Raw genomic sequence first — 16,698 nt, 5'->3', positions numbered from 1 at the left:
CTCTGCAGTCAGATTCCCTGCATCTGAGTGCCTTGCTGCCTGGAACACAGGCCTCGGCTATGCAGATGTCACGGGTCCCTCAGGGCAGTGGATGCAGAGAAGGAAGATGCACAGTGCTCAGGGGGACCAGGGGCCCAAACCCCCAAATACTAAGATTGTGTCTAAATGCTGGTATTTCTTTCCCAAGAGATGCTAAAAAGAAATACGCAGTTTAGTCAACAGCCTTTCTTGTCTTTTGATGCTCAGATGACAGGTTTCTTAAACCTCTCTTCAGCTTTTTCTTCTTGTTGTCCCTCCGCTGTTTTAGATGCATCTCCTTGAAAATACTACACACATTCCTTTTTGAGGAAATTTCTGGGTTTGCCCTCTCAGCAAAGCATCACCGTGTGCGTGTGCTGGCCAGTGTTCATTTCTGGTCTGCCTGTGAGAACATCAGGGTTCATGGAGATCATTTTCTTGTACTGCACACAGCAGACTCCAGAGGGATCTGTGCCATCAGAACATTTGGTTTCTAGTCTCCCAAGTCCTCTTTGTTTTTGATCGTGACATTTCTTCATGCTCAGATGCATACGTGATGTAACATTCTTTGTTGATGTTCTGAAATGTGTTTTAGAGTTATTTTGGCTTAGCACGAATTAAGAATGGGGAACTAAACTTTTCTGATTAAAATGTTACTCTTCCCCCCCACCCCTTATTCCCCTGCCTTTCTGTACCAGGCATATCTGTATGGCTTTAAACCCAAGACTCGTATTTAATAGACCCTAGACTGTTATGTTGGAAATAGGGCAAATGAGAAGTCTCTCTGGGGGGTTTGTGAGCCTTTGTTGTGATGGGGGAGAATGCCCTAAAGGGGAGCTCCTAGCAGCCTAATTGTTGAGAAATGATGGAAGTTCAACAGCATGGAAATTTACTTCTCGCTTCAGCTGAAAAGGTGCTTATAAAGGTAGCTGGGCTATTTTAGCAATTTGCCTTATTTTGAAAATCCAATTTGAAAGCTTCATTAAAGGGCACTAATTTAGTGTCTTAAGGGAATATGTGTAAAGGAGCTTATCAACAATCTTAGATGTTTGCCAGTGTGTAGGTGAGCTCAACTCCCCAAGCTGGCATTACCTGGTTACCTGTATGCCCTTTCATTTCAAACACAATGCCAAGTAAATTCAAAAGCATCCAGACCAAGAGGCTAACAGCACAGCTTCTGCTTGCCGCACGACAGGCCAGTAAATCGGGAGATGAGTTCTTGGGGCAAGGAATAGTGAGTGACTTTATTCGGAAAGCCAGCAGACCGAGAAGAGGGTGGACTAATGTCCTAGAGAACCATCTTACCCCAGTCAGAATGCAGGCTTCTTTTATAGTAAAAAGGGGAGGAGGTGTGGTTGGTTGTTACAAACTTCTTGGGGCAGGAATCCTCTGTTCTTGCAGCTGTCCACCTAGGTCAGGCCAGGATGCTCCTGTAAACCTCCAACAAGACAAATTGTTGTTCTCTGTTCTGCAACTTTTTACCTCTGTATGAATGGAAGAGTGTTATACTCTTAAAGGTCAGAGCCTTGAAAATAGGCTACCATGTGTATTCCAGGCTATAGGCAACATTCGTAACTCAAAGCAAAAGAAATAGAATACAAAGGTTAAAGTAAAAGAAACAGATCTAATATGGAGTCAGATTTTTGTTCTTCCCTGTTGCACTTCCTTTTTCCCCCATTACCACCACTTCCCACCCCTAAAGGCAGGATGCTTTCAGTGCAGAAACACCTCTGCATGGGCATCAGCATCATAGATGTCACGCAGAAGTCCAATAAGGTAGACAACAGATTTAGTGAGTTTAGTGGTAGTTAATATACAGCAGACCAAGGGCCTTAAGGAATGGTAACTGTTTCAGATTGTTTAAGGAAATACAAACACCTTCCAAATGCCTAGAAGAGTCACGTACTGTTCACTGCCTGCCTCATATTCCCAGAAGTATATTTCAGGCCCACATTGGGATGCAAAAGTTAAAATTGGAAAGCTGAATTCTAATTACCTGCATGGCCTCAAATAAACTTGAACCTTCTCTAGTCCCTAATTTGTTGACTACGTATGAGAAAAGGTAGAAAAATTTAGCTGAATTAAATGAATATTATTCTTCTTTGTCACACTTTCCTTTCTAAATAAAGGTTAAACTCTATGAGAAACTGCATTAAGTTTCACCATCAAGCTTGTCTATACACTGATAAGATATTGAAACATTCTGCCTTTTTCTTTTACATAATCACGGAAGTATGTACTAAGAGTGCTGTTTGAATTCCCCTTCCCCGATCAATGGTTATAATTTCTAATCCAGTTTACAGAGTCGAGTTCCTGTGTGTGTGTGTGTGTGTGTGTGTGTGTGTGTGTGTGTGTGTATTTCCAGCGTGAAGTTAGATCTAGAAGACTTGGTGTTAAGAATAAGCTCTTCAGGTTTCCTCTTAGTAGATTACCCATTCAGGAGCTGCTTAGGTGTAGTTCTGTCCAAAAAGAAAATCAAGTACACTGATCCTCCTTCCACGCAGTCCCAATCGTGTGAGTTTAAGACAGCACAACTTGTCACAACAATTTCCCCCAAGGAAAGTAGATTTTTTAGAACATGACTTGGAGTTGAAGGGAAGAGAATTAGAAATACTTTTGATGAATTTTCCCTTGAATTCCATATGGCTGGAAGGAGGGGAGAAATGCCTGTCAAAATGTTTTTGGAGAGGACTAAGTCGAAGTCTCAAAAAATAGATCAACAGAAGGGTCTTGAATTCTTTAGGCTTCATTTGCTGAAACCTCATACAACAGATTTACTCTTATTCCAGCACGGCTGATCCCCAAGGGAGGCAATTTCCAATATTTGGGAAATATGTATTCATCAAAGACCAGTACCACCTTATCCTAATTCTTTTCGTACCATTTGCTAGAACCACACATACCATCTGTTTGATATTTTAATCAATCTCTTAGCATATATGAACGTGGCTACTGCTGTTGAAATTACATTTCTATAAAAAGTGGAAGGCGCCTCCCTTAATAAATCTGTTTATGATGTCTGTCATCGGGAATGGGTGTCAATAAATGGAACTAAAAGGACATTTATTGACGTGTATTACTAGTTATTTGTTGTCTCTTCATGGGGTTACTAATTGCAGCTGTTAAAAGTTGATTTTCTCTTCTCCAATTTATTGTGGGATGGGGCATTCATTGCACCAGATCCATAGTTATTCAGTGCCTACATTTGAGAAGCTGAATTGCTGGATACTGTCTCAATGAGCTTTGGCAATTCCGTGCAGGCATGTACAAGTATAATTTTGCTTCCCGTTAATAACAGCCTAGCAAGGAAGCTCAGAATCAAATGCCTTGCTCTCAGCTGGGGGCAGAACGCCAGAATGATCTATCTTGGCTGGTGACCTATAATGTTGGAAAAGTAGGCTCCACATTCACTCAGGAGGGGTGGGCGGTATTCCGGAAATGTATTCCCATTCCTCCACTATTCCTTTTTTTTTTTTTTTTTTTCCTTTTGGTAGTGTGCGCCTTGAAACAATGGGAAAAAATGAATTACAGATAATAAAAATAGCACATCTCCAGAACAAACGGGAAATGCAGCGCTTTTATTTCTTGGGTTGTCAACTCGGCGCCCTGCCCCACGCCCTAGCCTGCCGGGGTTTCTGGGGCACCTCTGCGATTCTCAGTGAGCGCCCGAGTGGGCAACGGGCTGGGCAGGCGCCCACGGGGAGTCCACTTGGCGTCGCACGCCGGGACTTGGGGTCCTGCTCAAAGCCGCGAATCTCTGAGAGCTCTGAGGCTACGGCTCGATTGGGGTGGAGTGAAGTGTTATTGTTGTGGGATATTCTCTGCAGAGTTGGCCTGGAGAGTGAGCCCCGGAGGAAGGGAGTGGGCAAGGCTTGGCCAAGTGTCCGCCAAGTCGGAGTCGGGAGGCGCCCGGGAGAGGTACGCGGGGGGTCTCGGCCCGGGGCGGGGAGGGATGCGCGCCGGCCGGCCGGCGGGGAGCGGGAAGGCAGGGTGGAGGGGAAGGGGGCAGCGTGCCAGTTTTCTCTCTGATGAATGATGCTCACGCCCTGTGCGTGGCTCACGCGCTTTGTCTCTAGCCCGGGGCCAGGCGGAGGAGAGCGGCTGGGGGGACGGATGGCACCACGCGCTCCGAGCGCACCGGGCAGGTGCCCGAGCTCCAGCTCGGCCAACTCCGGCCGCGCCCCGTGGCCGAGGCCCGGCCCCCGCCGGCGCCCGGCCGCGGCCATCTCCCGGGTGTGGCGGGTCGGGGACTGGAGTCTGCCAGCCGAGCAGCTGCCACGCCACATGCCACCCGCGCGCTGCCGCCAGCCCAGGCGGGAACCGGACGCTGCCGGGGCTGCGGGGAGGAGCCGGGCGTGTGGGAGGGCAGGGGCGCGCGGGACCCAGGGACTACCCGAGCCGGCTGGCTCGGGGGATGGGGGGCGGGGGGGAGACTGAGAGTGACAGAGCGACGGACAGGTGGGAGCAGTTAGACAGCTGGAGACTCGGAGACCGGCACGCAGAGAGAGGGAGGGAGAGTCAGGGGAAGGAGAGAGAGAGGAGGGAGAGGGAGAAGCAGCCTCGTCCTCCCTTACTCCAGACGCCCTCTCCTCTGTCCGAGGGAAGCGGCTGGGGCATCGAGTGACAGAGCGACAGAGATGCGGGCACAGAAGACGGGGAGAGGGACCCTGCTTCGCTAGTGGGACCGAGATTCGCGGAGGGACAGACCGACACGAGGGGCAGCTCGGAGAGCTGAGCGCGGGACGGCGAGAAGCCCGCGGTGGGCCGCCAGGCTGAGCGACAGACGGCCAGACAGACAGACGTGCCCGGGGACGGACCGGCAGACAGGAGGCGGGGGCACGCTCGCTCTCCGCAGGCAGCAGGGCGGAGAAGGCGGCGGCGGCGCCCCCTGAGCGCATCCGGAGCAGCGACGAGCAGCAGGGGCCGCGGGGTCGCCGGCTGAAGCCACCGCCGTCGCCGCAGTCCTGGCCGCCGCAGCCCTGCCAGGAGCCCCGCCGACGCCGCAGAAGGCTCCTTTTACTAGCAGTTAAATAAACCCACCAATAATAACAATAATACTAATAACCCAAGCCAAACCAAACAAATACAGCCAAATCGATCCGTGAGAAACAATAATATTAATAAAAGCCAAAAACTAAATCAGATCAATCAAGGCACCGAGACGCTGGGGGGATATCCACTGTTCGGTCAAGGTAATATAATTAAGGTCTTCAGACGTGAACGTTGCACGCCTTTTGTGATTTCTTTTTTCTCTTTCTTTCTGCCTTATATCTGTGCTTTCCTTTCTAGTCTGTATTTCTCCTTCCTGTTTGTAGAAAGCTGTTGTTTTATATGTATTGTGTATTTATGTTTTGTCAGAGGAGGGGTAGATTCCCCCTCCCCAGAATGAGGCAAAAATGGAAAGCTGGGAGAGAATTGATAAGGGCAGGTCTCTTCATCAGAGAAGTCTACAGTGATTTATGCAGGTTTCTCAGTAGAAAGTTTGGAGTGTTTTTATTTCATTTGGAAGAGAGCTGTGCAAGGGGCAGAAAGTTGTCATCTGTTTGTTGTCCTCAGGGGACTTGAGGTCCCAAGGGGTTTAGGGGGAAGAGATGTTCAGTTTTATTTTTACATGGTTGAATTCTGTGTTTCATTGCAGACTCCAAATTTAACGTCTTCCGTCTGAGGTTGTAGATATGGTGGTAGAACTGAGTTGACTGAGACAGGTGTTTAGAAAGTTTCCCAGGAAGAGAAATTGACTCACTGGATTTTTATGCATAGAAATCAAGCTGGAGTAGATGTGGTTGCTGTCAGCTGCTTGGGTTCAGTATTCCGAAGATACAGGATAAGGACAGAGTCCAAGCCTGAAAGGAAAGACAAAGAAGGAATTGAAAGTTAGAGGGATGGGAAGCTAGGAAGTACGATGCAAGGCTGGTAGGAATCACTTTCATGGTAATGTGTTTAGAGTGCAGATATCCATTTTAATTTCTGATTTTTTTGAAGTTTGTTGGTATGACACTTCAGCCTCCCTGGACACGAATGACGATCCCCAGAGTTGGAGTGAATCTGGACAAGATTTCACTCAAATGCTGAGTAAATCCAGATGATCCCCACCTCTTTCTCATCCACTTTGGTGATCAAAATGGCTACGATTGTTTTTAGAAAACAGAGAAATTGAAATGAGAGGAAATCATTTTTCATTTGGTAAAAGTTAGGAAACCTTTGACACTTTAAAATAAATGCACCTACTGCTTTGATCCGTGTCACCACAAGGTTTGCATGTCTTCAGAAGATTTTAATGTCATTTTCGCAGAGGGCAGTCATTTGGAAGCCTAGAGCTCTAGCTATGTAGCCGAGTGGTCTACTGTAATTGCTTCTGCTGCCTCCTAATGTGGATCGCACAGGAGAAATTAAGTATGTACTCTTCCCAGGTTTATATGGATTTTTAAGGTATGTATTTGTGTTCGATCCTATATTTCCTTTCTTATCACATTCTTATACTTCCTTTTATCACTTCAACTAACAGAACGTTTTTCAATTTTCCAGAGAGGGAGTTTAGAATACTCTTTAAGGAATACACTTCCTCCTCACAAAAGATACAAAAGGCTAACCTATTTCTATCCTTGCTTATTAATACTATTACCTGGTTTAAAGTAACTTGGTTTAAATGCAATTTTAAGACATTTAGACTGCTATGCAGAGATGTCTTAATTTCCCCTCACTGGACGTGATTGATGTTGTCCAATAAATCATATAACTAAGTTGCTGTGGATGAATGAATGTTCAACGGAGTACTTGTTTGGGTGAGGCATATTTAAAGAAACTTATGCAGCTCCAGAAACGGTCCTTTAGCTTCTCAGTGACTTAATTTCACTCTACCCTGATTTCTCTTTTACAATATTCAGCTCAGACTGAGACAGGTTTGTGTGCTCTATTAGATTTGCAAATTGCTGATCTCCCAGTGACTTTCCCTCTTAGATACCAGCTGAGTGTGGTTACCTTGAGAACTGTGGCATTAGCCCATTAGAGCATGCTCCACTGGGGAGTTCTGTGCAGTCTATTTTTAATGCTATTTAATGAAGGAGCGAGCACCTCACTCAGCGATACAAGGAGCAGGATGGAAGACAGAGCTGGGCATGGTTATGGATACTGGAGAGGGATCTTTGGAAAGGTACAGACTGGCTACGGGGTATGGTAATTTTCATTAGTCCTAATATATCACACTAACAGAAATCAATTGATTTTAGTGGGAGAATTACACATGAATAGTTTGATATGTGTTTTCATCAACCTTTTCAGTAATTCTTAGAAAGAAGACTCAATAATTTGAGTGCCTTAAAACTTCAGTGAGATAGTAACCAGGGAGTTGCTGCATATATACTATTTTTAATTCAAGCTGTCAGGTGCTTGGGTGGTAAGAAGTGCAGAAATAATTTCAGATTCCTAAAATATTGTACTAGGGAAGAGTTTGGAGCTTGTAAAATGTTCCAGGTGTAAAATAACTAACATCCTTCTAAGATGCTGATGACTTGAAGCTCTGCCTTGTGATTTTGTTTTTCATTTTCTTTTATAAACTTGGAGTCTAGGTCAAGTATTGTGAAAATGAAGTGAAATAGGAAGTTTTGGTTGAACTTGTTAGAATATTTGAGTTGTTTTCTCTCCTTACTCTGAGATAAGCACAATAGATTATGTTACCGAAGGTTAAATATTTTAAAAATGTAGATAGCAGAGGCAGCACTGGTAATTTTTGGAATCTTATAATGAGGGGGGAACATATCTTTATATTATAGTGTGTAGAACATGCAAAGCCATCTTTCTGCAACGTTTGCATATATGCAGAAGACCTGTCTTGAGGTAGAAAGTGAGAATGTTCAATCAGAAAGGTCTCTGCTGTTCATTTTCGTATTAACAACCTACTACAGTCGGGTTACTTCTTTCTACAGAGTAAAGCTAAATAGAAAAATGCCTAAGCAGTTTCAAAAGTAATAAACGTAAGAGAAAGTGAGAAGTTTGTATTAAGTGGGGAAATGAGTCATATAATTATTGTTAAATGAAGCTGTTAGAACAATGTACAGAGTTGTCCTGGATCTTGTCAATTTTTACAAGAAATAATCAAAAAAAAATACCGAAGGGAAATACATTGCAAAGAGTTACTGTAATTAGCTGTTGTTGCTTCTGTTTTCCACCTTGTACTTTTAGAGGGAGAAAGTAATCTGTATTGACTGTAATATTTCCCTTAGTGGTCAGGCTATTTGGACCACCGTGCTGCTACCTTTCTCAAGATTCTCAAGGCAGTGGGCATTCTCATCTGAATTCAATGTGTATTTTGTCTGTGGACAAGATAATGATAAGCTGCATGAGTAGAGTGTAGAATGAGTCAGCCACTGAAGACACAGTATACCATGTAGCCAGAAGTGGAAAGGATTGAAAATTCTCATTAGTATGGGGAGACAGTTTTAAGTCCATAAGTTTGGAAATTGCAAATGAACCATTTGTATACACGTTAGTTTAATTCAGATCTGCTTTGTGACAAGGTTAGGAAAGAATCTGGGGCTTAAAGGTGAGGTCGACACCGCGAGCCATCTCTTCAAATGGTAAGTACTGGCATCGTCCTAACTGGTACCACACAGTGGTAGCCTGTTGAGAAATTTGTGAATCTCTAACCAGAATAGGAATTGGTTTCCTTAAAAATGCCTTATGTCACCTGCAAAGTTCTGAACGTATTTTAAGTCAGTGATGATTAACTTATAAAATACATGCTTCCTCTCTTTGGACAAAGGATCTTTATTTTTTAGGAAATTGATGGTTCTAGAGGCTTTACATTTCTGCTGACTTTGCTTTCTTTTATTTTTCATTCTAACATTTAAAGTTAAACATGATAAATGATTTCAAGCAGTGATAGAAGTCAATGCTAAAGGGCTGTTGAAGGTATAAGCAGAACATTAGCAAGATGTGTCTGTGACTGGATTTGTTTTTCTCAGGTGGTCTTTGCTTCTGAGGGTCAGTTTCCTTTAAGGTGTATTTATGCCAAGTGCTAATAAAGTGATTTTTTTCAGTGCCTCAGAGTCTTATAATTTAAATTAATTTTACTCGTCTTGGATTAAACTTGGCCCTGGATGTTCAAAGTATTTATTCTATTTACATCACAACGGTTTCATTTCTCTGAGGATGAGATGGGAGCTGATACAAAGTATTTAAATTGAGTACATTAATATCATATGCTTGATAAAAAAATAAAGTGCTTGGGACAGAGTATCAAGTTTATACAGCAGTTTTTAATGTTTGGCAGCAGTGTTATCTTGTGGTTTCAGAATTCTCTGTAGTCTGGTGATATTTTCCTAAGTTATAAAATGCCCATCTAACGTTTTGAAGGTACCTTTCTCTAAAATTACTGGGACATATCTGTGCCCTGGGAAATAGCTATGCAGGTAAGCCAAAAAGCGAATTGAAATAATTACATTGAGACAGTTGAGGGGATATCAGAAAAATAAAAGGACTGACTTCTGTTTACCAAACTGACTCTACTTTCAAACTCAGTCCTTAGCATCATGTTATGTTCTTTTCTTGCTGCCAGCATAGACTTTGGTATCGCCAGGTGGAAAGACTGGTCATCACGGTCTATGGCCACAGTAGATCAACATTTTAAATTTCTCTACATACTTTCCTGAAGAAAATTTCTTCTTAGTTTTTTATAACCCCCACTTAATATCCATGTCAATGCCAAAGGTTATATAAGATTTTTTAAGTTCTGTAACCAAGTGATATCTATGAGGATAAACTTGCATCTGTGACTTATTTAAATGCCAAGGAATTAATCCAAAATTATCTCACTCAAGGCACAAGTTCGTAATTATCCCTCAGTCATAAGTTCATACAACGTTTTTACAGTAGTATAATTTACAGTTGCTTCTTTTGTCTAGCAACAGAAAATATTTCATTTTCTCCAGGTAAGGGGGAGAGGGTTCCACTAATCATTACCCTTTAAAAAACAGGCCTCTTACCACTTCGTCACATTTATCAGTACCTTAAAATTATACAACAGTTCTTAACATTAAAAATGTGTTGTGGGTAACACACAAAATATTAAGATTTTATTGACAAAACCACTTCTGTAAATAAAAACTGGTTTTAATATAAGCAAAACTAAAACATGGTTTCAATTGAGAGGAGGACTTAAGCTTTTTAATAGGAAAACAGTTACGTCACGTTTTATTTCAAATATTTCAGCAAATTTTGTAGAGATTTCTTTGGTATCCTGTGGTTACGCAGTATGTGATTCTACGCAGAATCACATAATGTAATACACAGTCTTTTTTCTGCAGGTTTTTTCACTGCGACATATTCACAAAGCTAATCTACCTAGATAAACCCAGATAAACTTCCTGATACCTACACAAGATAGGAAAGCAGTGTTTGTGATAGGGACTTCCAAAAGAACTCTGTGACTTCTCAACCTAAGATGTAGTGCTGGAATTTTTAACAGTGGATATGCATTCTTTTACATTTGCATTATCATTGCTTGCTTCTTTATTATACACTAAATGCTTGAGATAAGAATGAAGACCATCTCTAGGGAAATGGAAACCAGAGGAATGATCCTCCTGTATTTTGCAGATTTTCTTCCAGTTGCCAAGATCCAGTACTCACTGTTAGAACAATCTAATCCATAGAATCACACCTTAAAGGAAAAAAAAATGCATGTTGACATATTGTGATCTGGTTGAAATTGAAAATCAGCACCCATAATTGAGGTAAACTATTTCTACATCTTCAGAGAATTAAAATGGAACGTCAATTTCTAAAAGTTTCACGATCCTTCAAGTACAAATATAATATGCCTTGACATGTAAATCAGAAGGCCTAGCTGTCATCCGATTGTTCCGTCATTTGAGTTGCTTTCAGGTGATTTCATCACTCTCGCATAGATCTAGAAGAATCCAGCCATGGGTCAGAAGAGAATGAAGGAGGGGCATGGCAGCTTACTGAATTTCAGGGACTACGTATAATTGTTTAACTTTTCTTTGCTCATAAACTCAGTAGGAAGATAAAAAGCTATCAAATTGTTTTTGCAGTTTTTTTATACATTTCTAAAGCCACCAGCTAAAATCCCCCCATGAAGTTCAAATATTTATTAATAAGAAAATAACTATACTCTGGATTGACAGATTTTTCTTAGCATTTTGCTTGTTAATATGTATACCACTTCGATGGAAATCCCAGTGTTGCTGTCATCTGACTTAATTTAATCATCAAAGAGCTGTTAGAAAATAAGTAGATTCTGTCACATGAGTATTTCAGCATTGTTTACAAGCTTCAAATACCCGTTTCTTTAAAACATGACTTTTAAAAAAAAAATGTTAGTGTCAGAAAACCTTTTGGTTGGAAATATGGCAATTTATTTTCTGTTTTTAGAGAAAGGAGATTGAGGTTTATAGTCAGATGATCACTCTTTAAGCCAAGGAAGCACATAGTTGTGTTGAAATTGCTATTGAACTCTGCCAGATTCATTAATTGTCAGGACTTTGCAGTCATGTCTGTCATCCTGTTTCTTTTATCTGGCTTATGGGAATGATCAAGCTAACACTTTTAAATTACATAGTTTTATATTTGTTTATTTTAAATTTACTGAGATACGCTGGCATTGTAAGAACTTTAGGAAATTATCAAACAAACGGCATAGCACTAAAGATGGATTCCAAAATCCCAACTAGCTGGTATTAATGATTCGTCATTTTTTTTTTCACTCTGGTACTTATTTAACTTTGGTCACAGCACATACTTCCTTTGTGAAGATTAAAGTAGTTCTCTAATCCTGAAATTTCCACATAATCACTACCAGAGTTTTGGAAAGATGAAATGATATAGCACGCCATCGTAATGCGTGTCCATGCTGTTCCTATCTGCTTAAGCACCATAAAGCACCCTTAACAACTAGACTCCTTTATCTTTAATTATTATTATAATTATTGTCTTCATCCGGAACTACACATGACTTTGTTTTTAGTGGGGTTTTCTTTCAGCATCAAGAGATGGCAGAGTATATATAGTTAAATGTGAGAGTTTACATATGAAAAAAAAGTATACGTATTTTAAGACAAGAATGTAAACATCCCTCGAAAAGGGATATCATTTTACTACACAGATGATTGCAATGTCTGCGTTATTTGTCAAGTGTGATGTGGGAAGCTCTAGGAGAGAGATATTTTGAACTCAGTGGTGCTTCCGATCCAATGTCAGGTTAAAAGTGAGCGAGGGATGTATGCTAGAGAATACTGGAGCTCATCAGAGAGGGAGCAGGTGACTGCTGTGTGCCGTGACGAAGGGCTTTACTTCTGAGGTATGCGGGCCTCCGTGGAATTCTGCAGATCAGAGAAACATACAAAATCTGGATTAAAATAAAAGGTCTGGAAAACAAAGTCAAAATGTGGTGGTGCACCCAGATCTCACTTCTCCAAAACTTACATCCGTAAATATGCAATTTACCACCTGAACAACCCATCCTGGAGTTTGGTCTCTGGATCTGAGTAAATAACTAGAAGTGTGTCTATGGCCAAGACTCTCAACCCCTCTCTGCTTCATAGTTTCTGCAAGTAAAAGAGCATAGTAACACCAGTCCAGTAGCAACAAATGACTAGTTATGTGACTTCAGTGATTTTGTTAATTCCTCATTGCTTCTATTTTCTCATGTAGAAGGTAGGACAGATAAGGCCGACTTTGCAGGACTGAAACAGAAACAAAGTACCTGCCACATAGGTATTTTTCACCAAAAGGAAATCATCATCTTTTCATATAAAAAAGTTTAGAGGGAGATTTAACCTGATTACATGAATGAGAAAAACGTCCTTTTAAGAATTTTTAAAAATAATATAGAGTACAGTTCTCTTCAGTTCCCACCCCGTAAACATTTTTACTGGTTAGAGTTGGAGACTAGCTTTACCCTCTCTGGGCCTATGAAATGTTGAAGGCCAAGCAAAGGTAGTAACTAATCTAGGAGGTGTGCCTTGCACGTGGATAAAGATGCTTAGTAGGGTCATTATCTTCTGTAGTCTGTAGGACAGGGGATGGCTCCATTCAGAGTTGTCTGGAAAATGAACAGATAGGAATTATTTCTCTAAAACATTTTAATTGTGTAATTTCTACCATCCCAAAGGGGTGGTAATCATTGAATAGGAAGGGGTTGAAATGAATCCATGAAAGAATGGCCTTACAGGGCTTCCCTGGTGGCGCAGTGGTTGAGAGTCCTCCTGTGGGTTCGTGCCCCGTTCCGGGAGGATCCCACATGCCGCGGAGCGGCTAGGCCCATGAGCCATGGCTGCTGAGCCTGCGCGTCCGAACCCTGTGCTCCGCAACGGGAGAGGCCACAACAGTGAGAGGCCCACGTACCAAAAAAAAAAAAAAAAGACTAGCCTTACATCCTATGCTAATGGGTGAGAGCAGGAGCGGCAGCTCTGGGTTGGCATCAGAGGTGGAAACATTTTTCAACGACCTCCCAGACGTGAAGGGAAGCAGAGCTGTGGGCTTGCTTCTGGGCTCTCCGGCGACCCCTACAGACAGCTTTGGTTTCCTGTCTCCAAGCATGACTGAGCTGTTTGGGCAACTGATACGGCCTCTGATTTTCAAGTATCTTCACTTAATGTTGCGGAAATGAATCATTTCGGCACGTGTGTGAAAATAGTCAAAGGAGGGAGGGGAAGACTTCTCTCATAATTGGGGTTTAATCAGTTAGTCCCCCGTCAGAAAATGTAGAACCATGAGTTGTGTTCAGTGCAGAGGGTGAGCCATGCAAAGCAGTAAATTCATCAAATAACCACATTTTATTTTTTATTATAATTAAATATCAGCCATTCTTCTGAGGGGTAGTACCTTCAGAAAGTCATCCAGTGAAATTTCTCAGAATGTACCTGAGAATAAATTATAATCCTTTGGTATTGTAATATGAGCTGGAAAACAAAAAAAACAAGGAAAGGGCAGACAGATTACATATACTGTATACGCTATATAGATATATACATATGTATATCTATATAGCGTGTGTGTGTATCTAGAGTCAGCATACAATATATGCTTAAATAATAACTATTTAACTAACATTAAGCAAAAAACTAATTTATCTCAAAAGGATACAGGCAAACCTCAGAGATGTTGCGGGTTCAGTTCCAGACCACCTCGATAAAGTTACTATTGCAGTAAAGCACATCACATGAATTTTTTGTTTTCCCAGTGCATATAAAAGTTATGTTTACACTATTAAGTGTGCAATAGCATTATGTCTTTAAGAAACCAATGTACATACCTTAATTTAAAAATATTTTATTGCTAAAAAATGCTAGCCATCATCTGAGCCTTCAGCGAGCTGTCATCTTTTTGCGATAGTAACATCAAAGATCACTGATATCAGATCTCACTATAACAAATATAATGACAAAGAAAAGGCTTGAAATACTAGGAGAATGACCAAAATATGACACAGAGACATGAAGTGAACAAATGCTCTTGGGAAAAATGGCACCAATAGACTTGCTTGATGCAGTGGTGTCACAAACCTTCAATTTGTAAAAAAAAAAAAAAAGCAATATCTGCAGAGCACAATACAGTGAAGCGCTAGAAAACAAGGCCTGTGTGTATTTCCCTGTGCATTTCTTTCGCTGTCTTTAGCTGTTCTTGCTTGCACTGCCAGATATTTAATCAGCTTGTTGAATTAAAAATTGACCTTTATATTGTTGATGGCATCTAATATTCAAGATTTAAAATCAGCTCTAAAGTTTTAATTGTGATTTTTTTCCCAAAAGTTTCAGCCAAAGTGGATCTGACATTCATCTTTCTGACAAAGAGAACAAAGAGATGCCCTTATATGTAGAGTTATAACTTCACTAGAGATGATTTTGGCTGTTACAAAGAAGCTTTTCCTTCACATCTCAGGCAGTGGCTCGGGCTTCTATGGGGAGAGCAAAGTCCCTAAAACTTCAGGCGTTTAAACCGAGTACCTAGATCACTTTTACATCTACATGGAAGGAAAATTACAGTTAACAGTCAGTTATGGTCTCGGGAGAGAAGATGAGGCAAGTTCACAAACAATTTCCAAATCACTGGCACGCAGAGCTAGAGACAACTGCTGTTTACTGGAGATGTGCCTTCGGAGAGATTAACATTGGTGAAGGTGATCCAGGATGTGGGGAAGAAATTCATTCCTCTCAAGAACTGGGCAAGTAGGCGGTGATGGATTAAAAGGCAGGGGTGAGGGAGTGAGGAGAAGAGAATACTGGCAAGTTGGGGTTTCCTAACTCCTCTTCCTACCTTACGGAGAGTCGCCCTACTCTCCCTGCTATGTGGGAACAATGATAGGATTAACCAGAGTTAAATGGCAAACCGTTTAATCCACTTGGGACCACCGGAACTGAATTAATGTCTTACTCCTATCTTTCAAAACAATCTAGTCCTAAAGGATGGGATCCAGTCAATTAAGAGTAGAGTGAGTTTTTTTTCTTAATTTAACTTCTACATTTTAAGATATTCTGAGTGTGGTCTGATTGTATGAACATCTACTCACCCTTCTGACTTCCCAAAGCAAAACAAAACCTGGTACCTTAATTTAGAGAGATGAGGAAAATATTCTCTTTCTTCTTTGAGGCTACGGCAGGCTTTAGGAAGATGTGGATAGCAGGAGATTCTGACACAGCTGGTATTTTCATCAGGAAGCCAGAAAAATATCTTCTGAACCACACTGTATCAAAGTAGGGGAACTTCCATGGGAGCTGAACTGAGATTGGGTTCTTGTGTGGGAGTCAGCAAGACTTGTCTGTTGCATCAGATGTCCCACTCATTCATTTATTTTTTCATTCTTGTTTTTCAGATATTTATTGAGGGTTTCCTATGTGTCAGGTCTCATGCTAAGTATTTGGGAAATTTGCTATATAGGATTTTGTAGGCATTTGGGAGAGAGAAATGCACTAGAACATTTTGAACAATGTATTGAATGGTTGAGAGTGTAAGGAAACTCCAAAATGATAGATGGGCGATATCTTGGATGATAAAGCAGTATGAATTAATTTGGACAAATGAGAAAAATCTTTTTTTACCAGTAAATCTCGTTAAGAAAGTTGACAAGGAGTGTACCTCGAGAGCGGAGACCATTACTGTTTCCAGAAAACAAACAGGGAAGAAGTAGCCCCGCTACTGGGGAAAAGTTCTGTTGATGGTAATAGAGCACAAACTAAAACCATCAGTTGGGAAGTTCTCTAACAAGAGAAAGAAGATCAGCTGATTATGACAAATGTGTATGGAATTGGAATAAGCCATTTTGTTTTCTTTGTTGATTTATAAAATCATATATTTACAATATTACTAGAGCTGCAAGCAACTGGTACAGATTTAATTGTAATTATGAACTGCAAAGTTCAAGTTCATATCAGGTCAAACCAATGTATCTGTTTAGAATTAAAAAGTTAAGTTTTTCTAAAAGCAAATTATTCTTTGAATTTGTTGTTAGATTCCACATTGTGCGTTTGAAAAAGGAAACTGAAATAGTTTCAGAATTTTATAAATGTCCTTAATAGATTAAAAATAATGCCTGTGATTAGAGGTAGGTGGAATTACATACGGTTCTGTAGGGAAACTTTAGGAGTAAAAGATTTGATCTATAAGTTACCCGAAGGATTTTTTTTTTTAAGGCTGCAATTCTTTCCATTGGCAGAGATAAAGTTA

At 41.1% G+C, this 16,698-nt stretch overlaps 1 protein-coding gene across 18 annotated transcripts in view; it reads left to right on the top strand.

The window, feature by feature from the left end:
* The window catches only part of ARPP21 (cAMP regulated phosphoprotein 21), a 181,253-nt gene that overhangs the window by 15,057 nt on the left and 149,498 nt on the right, over window positions 1–16,698 (top strand). For 12 of the 18 annotated variants that reach the window (XM_060308052.1, XM_060308051.1, XM_060308050.1 and 9 more), the window contains exon 1: window positions 4,439–5,210. The exons of 1 other annotated variant lie outside the window; for it this stretch is intronic. The gene's annotated coding sequence lies outside the window, so the exon portion shown is untranslated. Of the gene's footprint in view, window positions 1–3,667; window positions 3,937–4,438; window positions 5,211–6,269; window positions 6,448–7,033; window positions 7,187–8,355; window positions 8,592–16,698 lie in introns of those variants that run through there. 5 more of the 18 variants (XM_060308034.1, XM_060308041.1, XM_060308038.1 and 2 more) reach the window with 5 other exon arrangements.

This window comes from Globicephala melas, chromosome 11 (assembly GCF_963455315.2).
Source record: "Globicephala melas chromosome 11, mGloMel1.2, whole genome shotgun sequence".
NCBI classification, from domain to species: domain Eukaryota; kingdom Metazoa; phylum Chordata; class Mammalia; order Artiodactyla; family Delphinidae; genus Globicephala; species Globicephala melas.
This window is presented reverse-complemented; position numbering and strand designations above follow the sequence as displayed.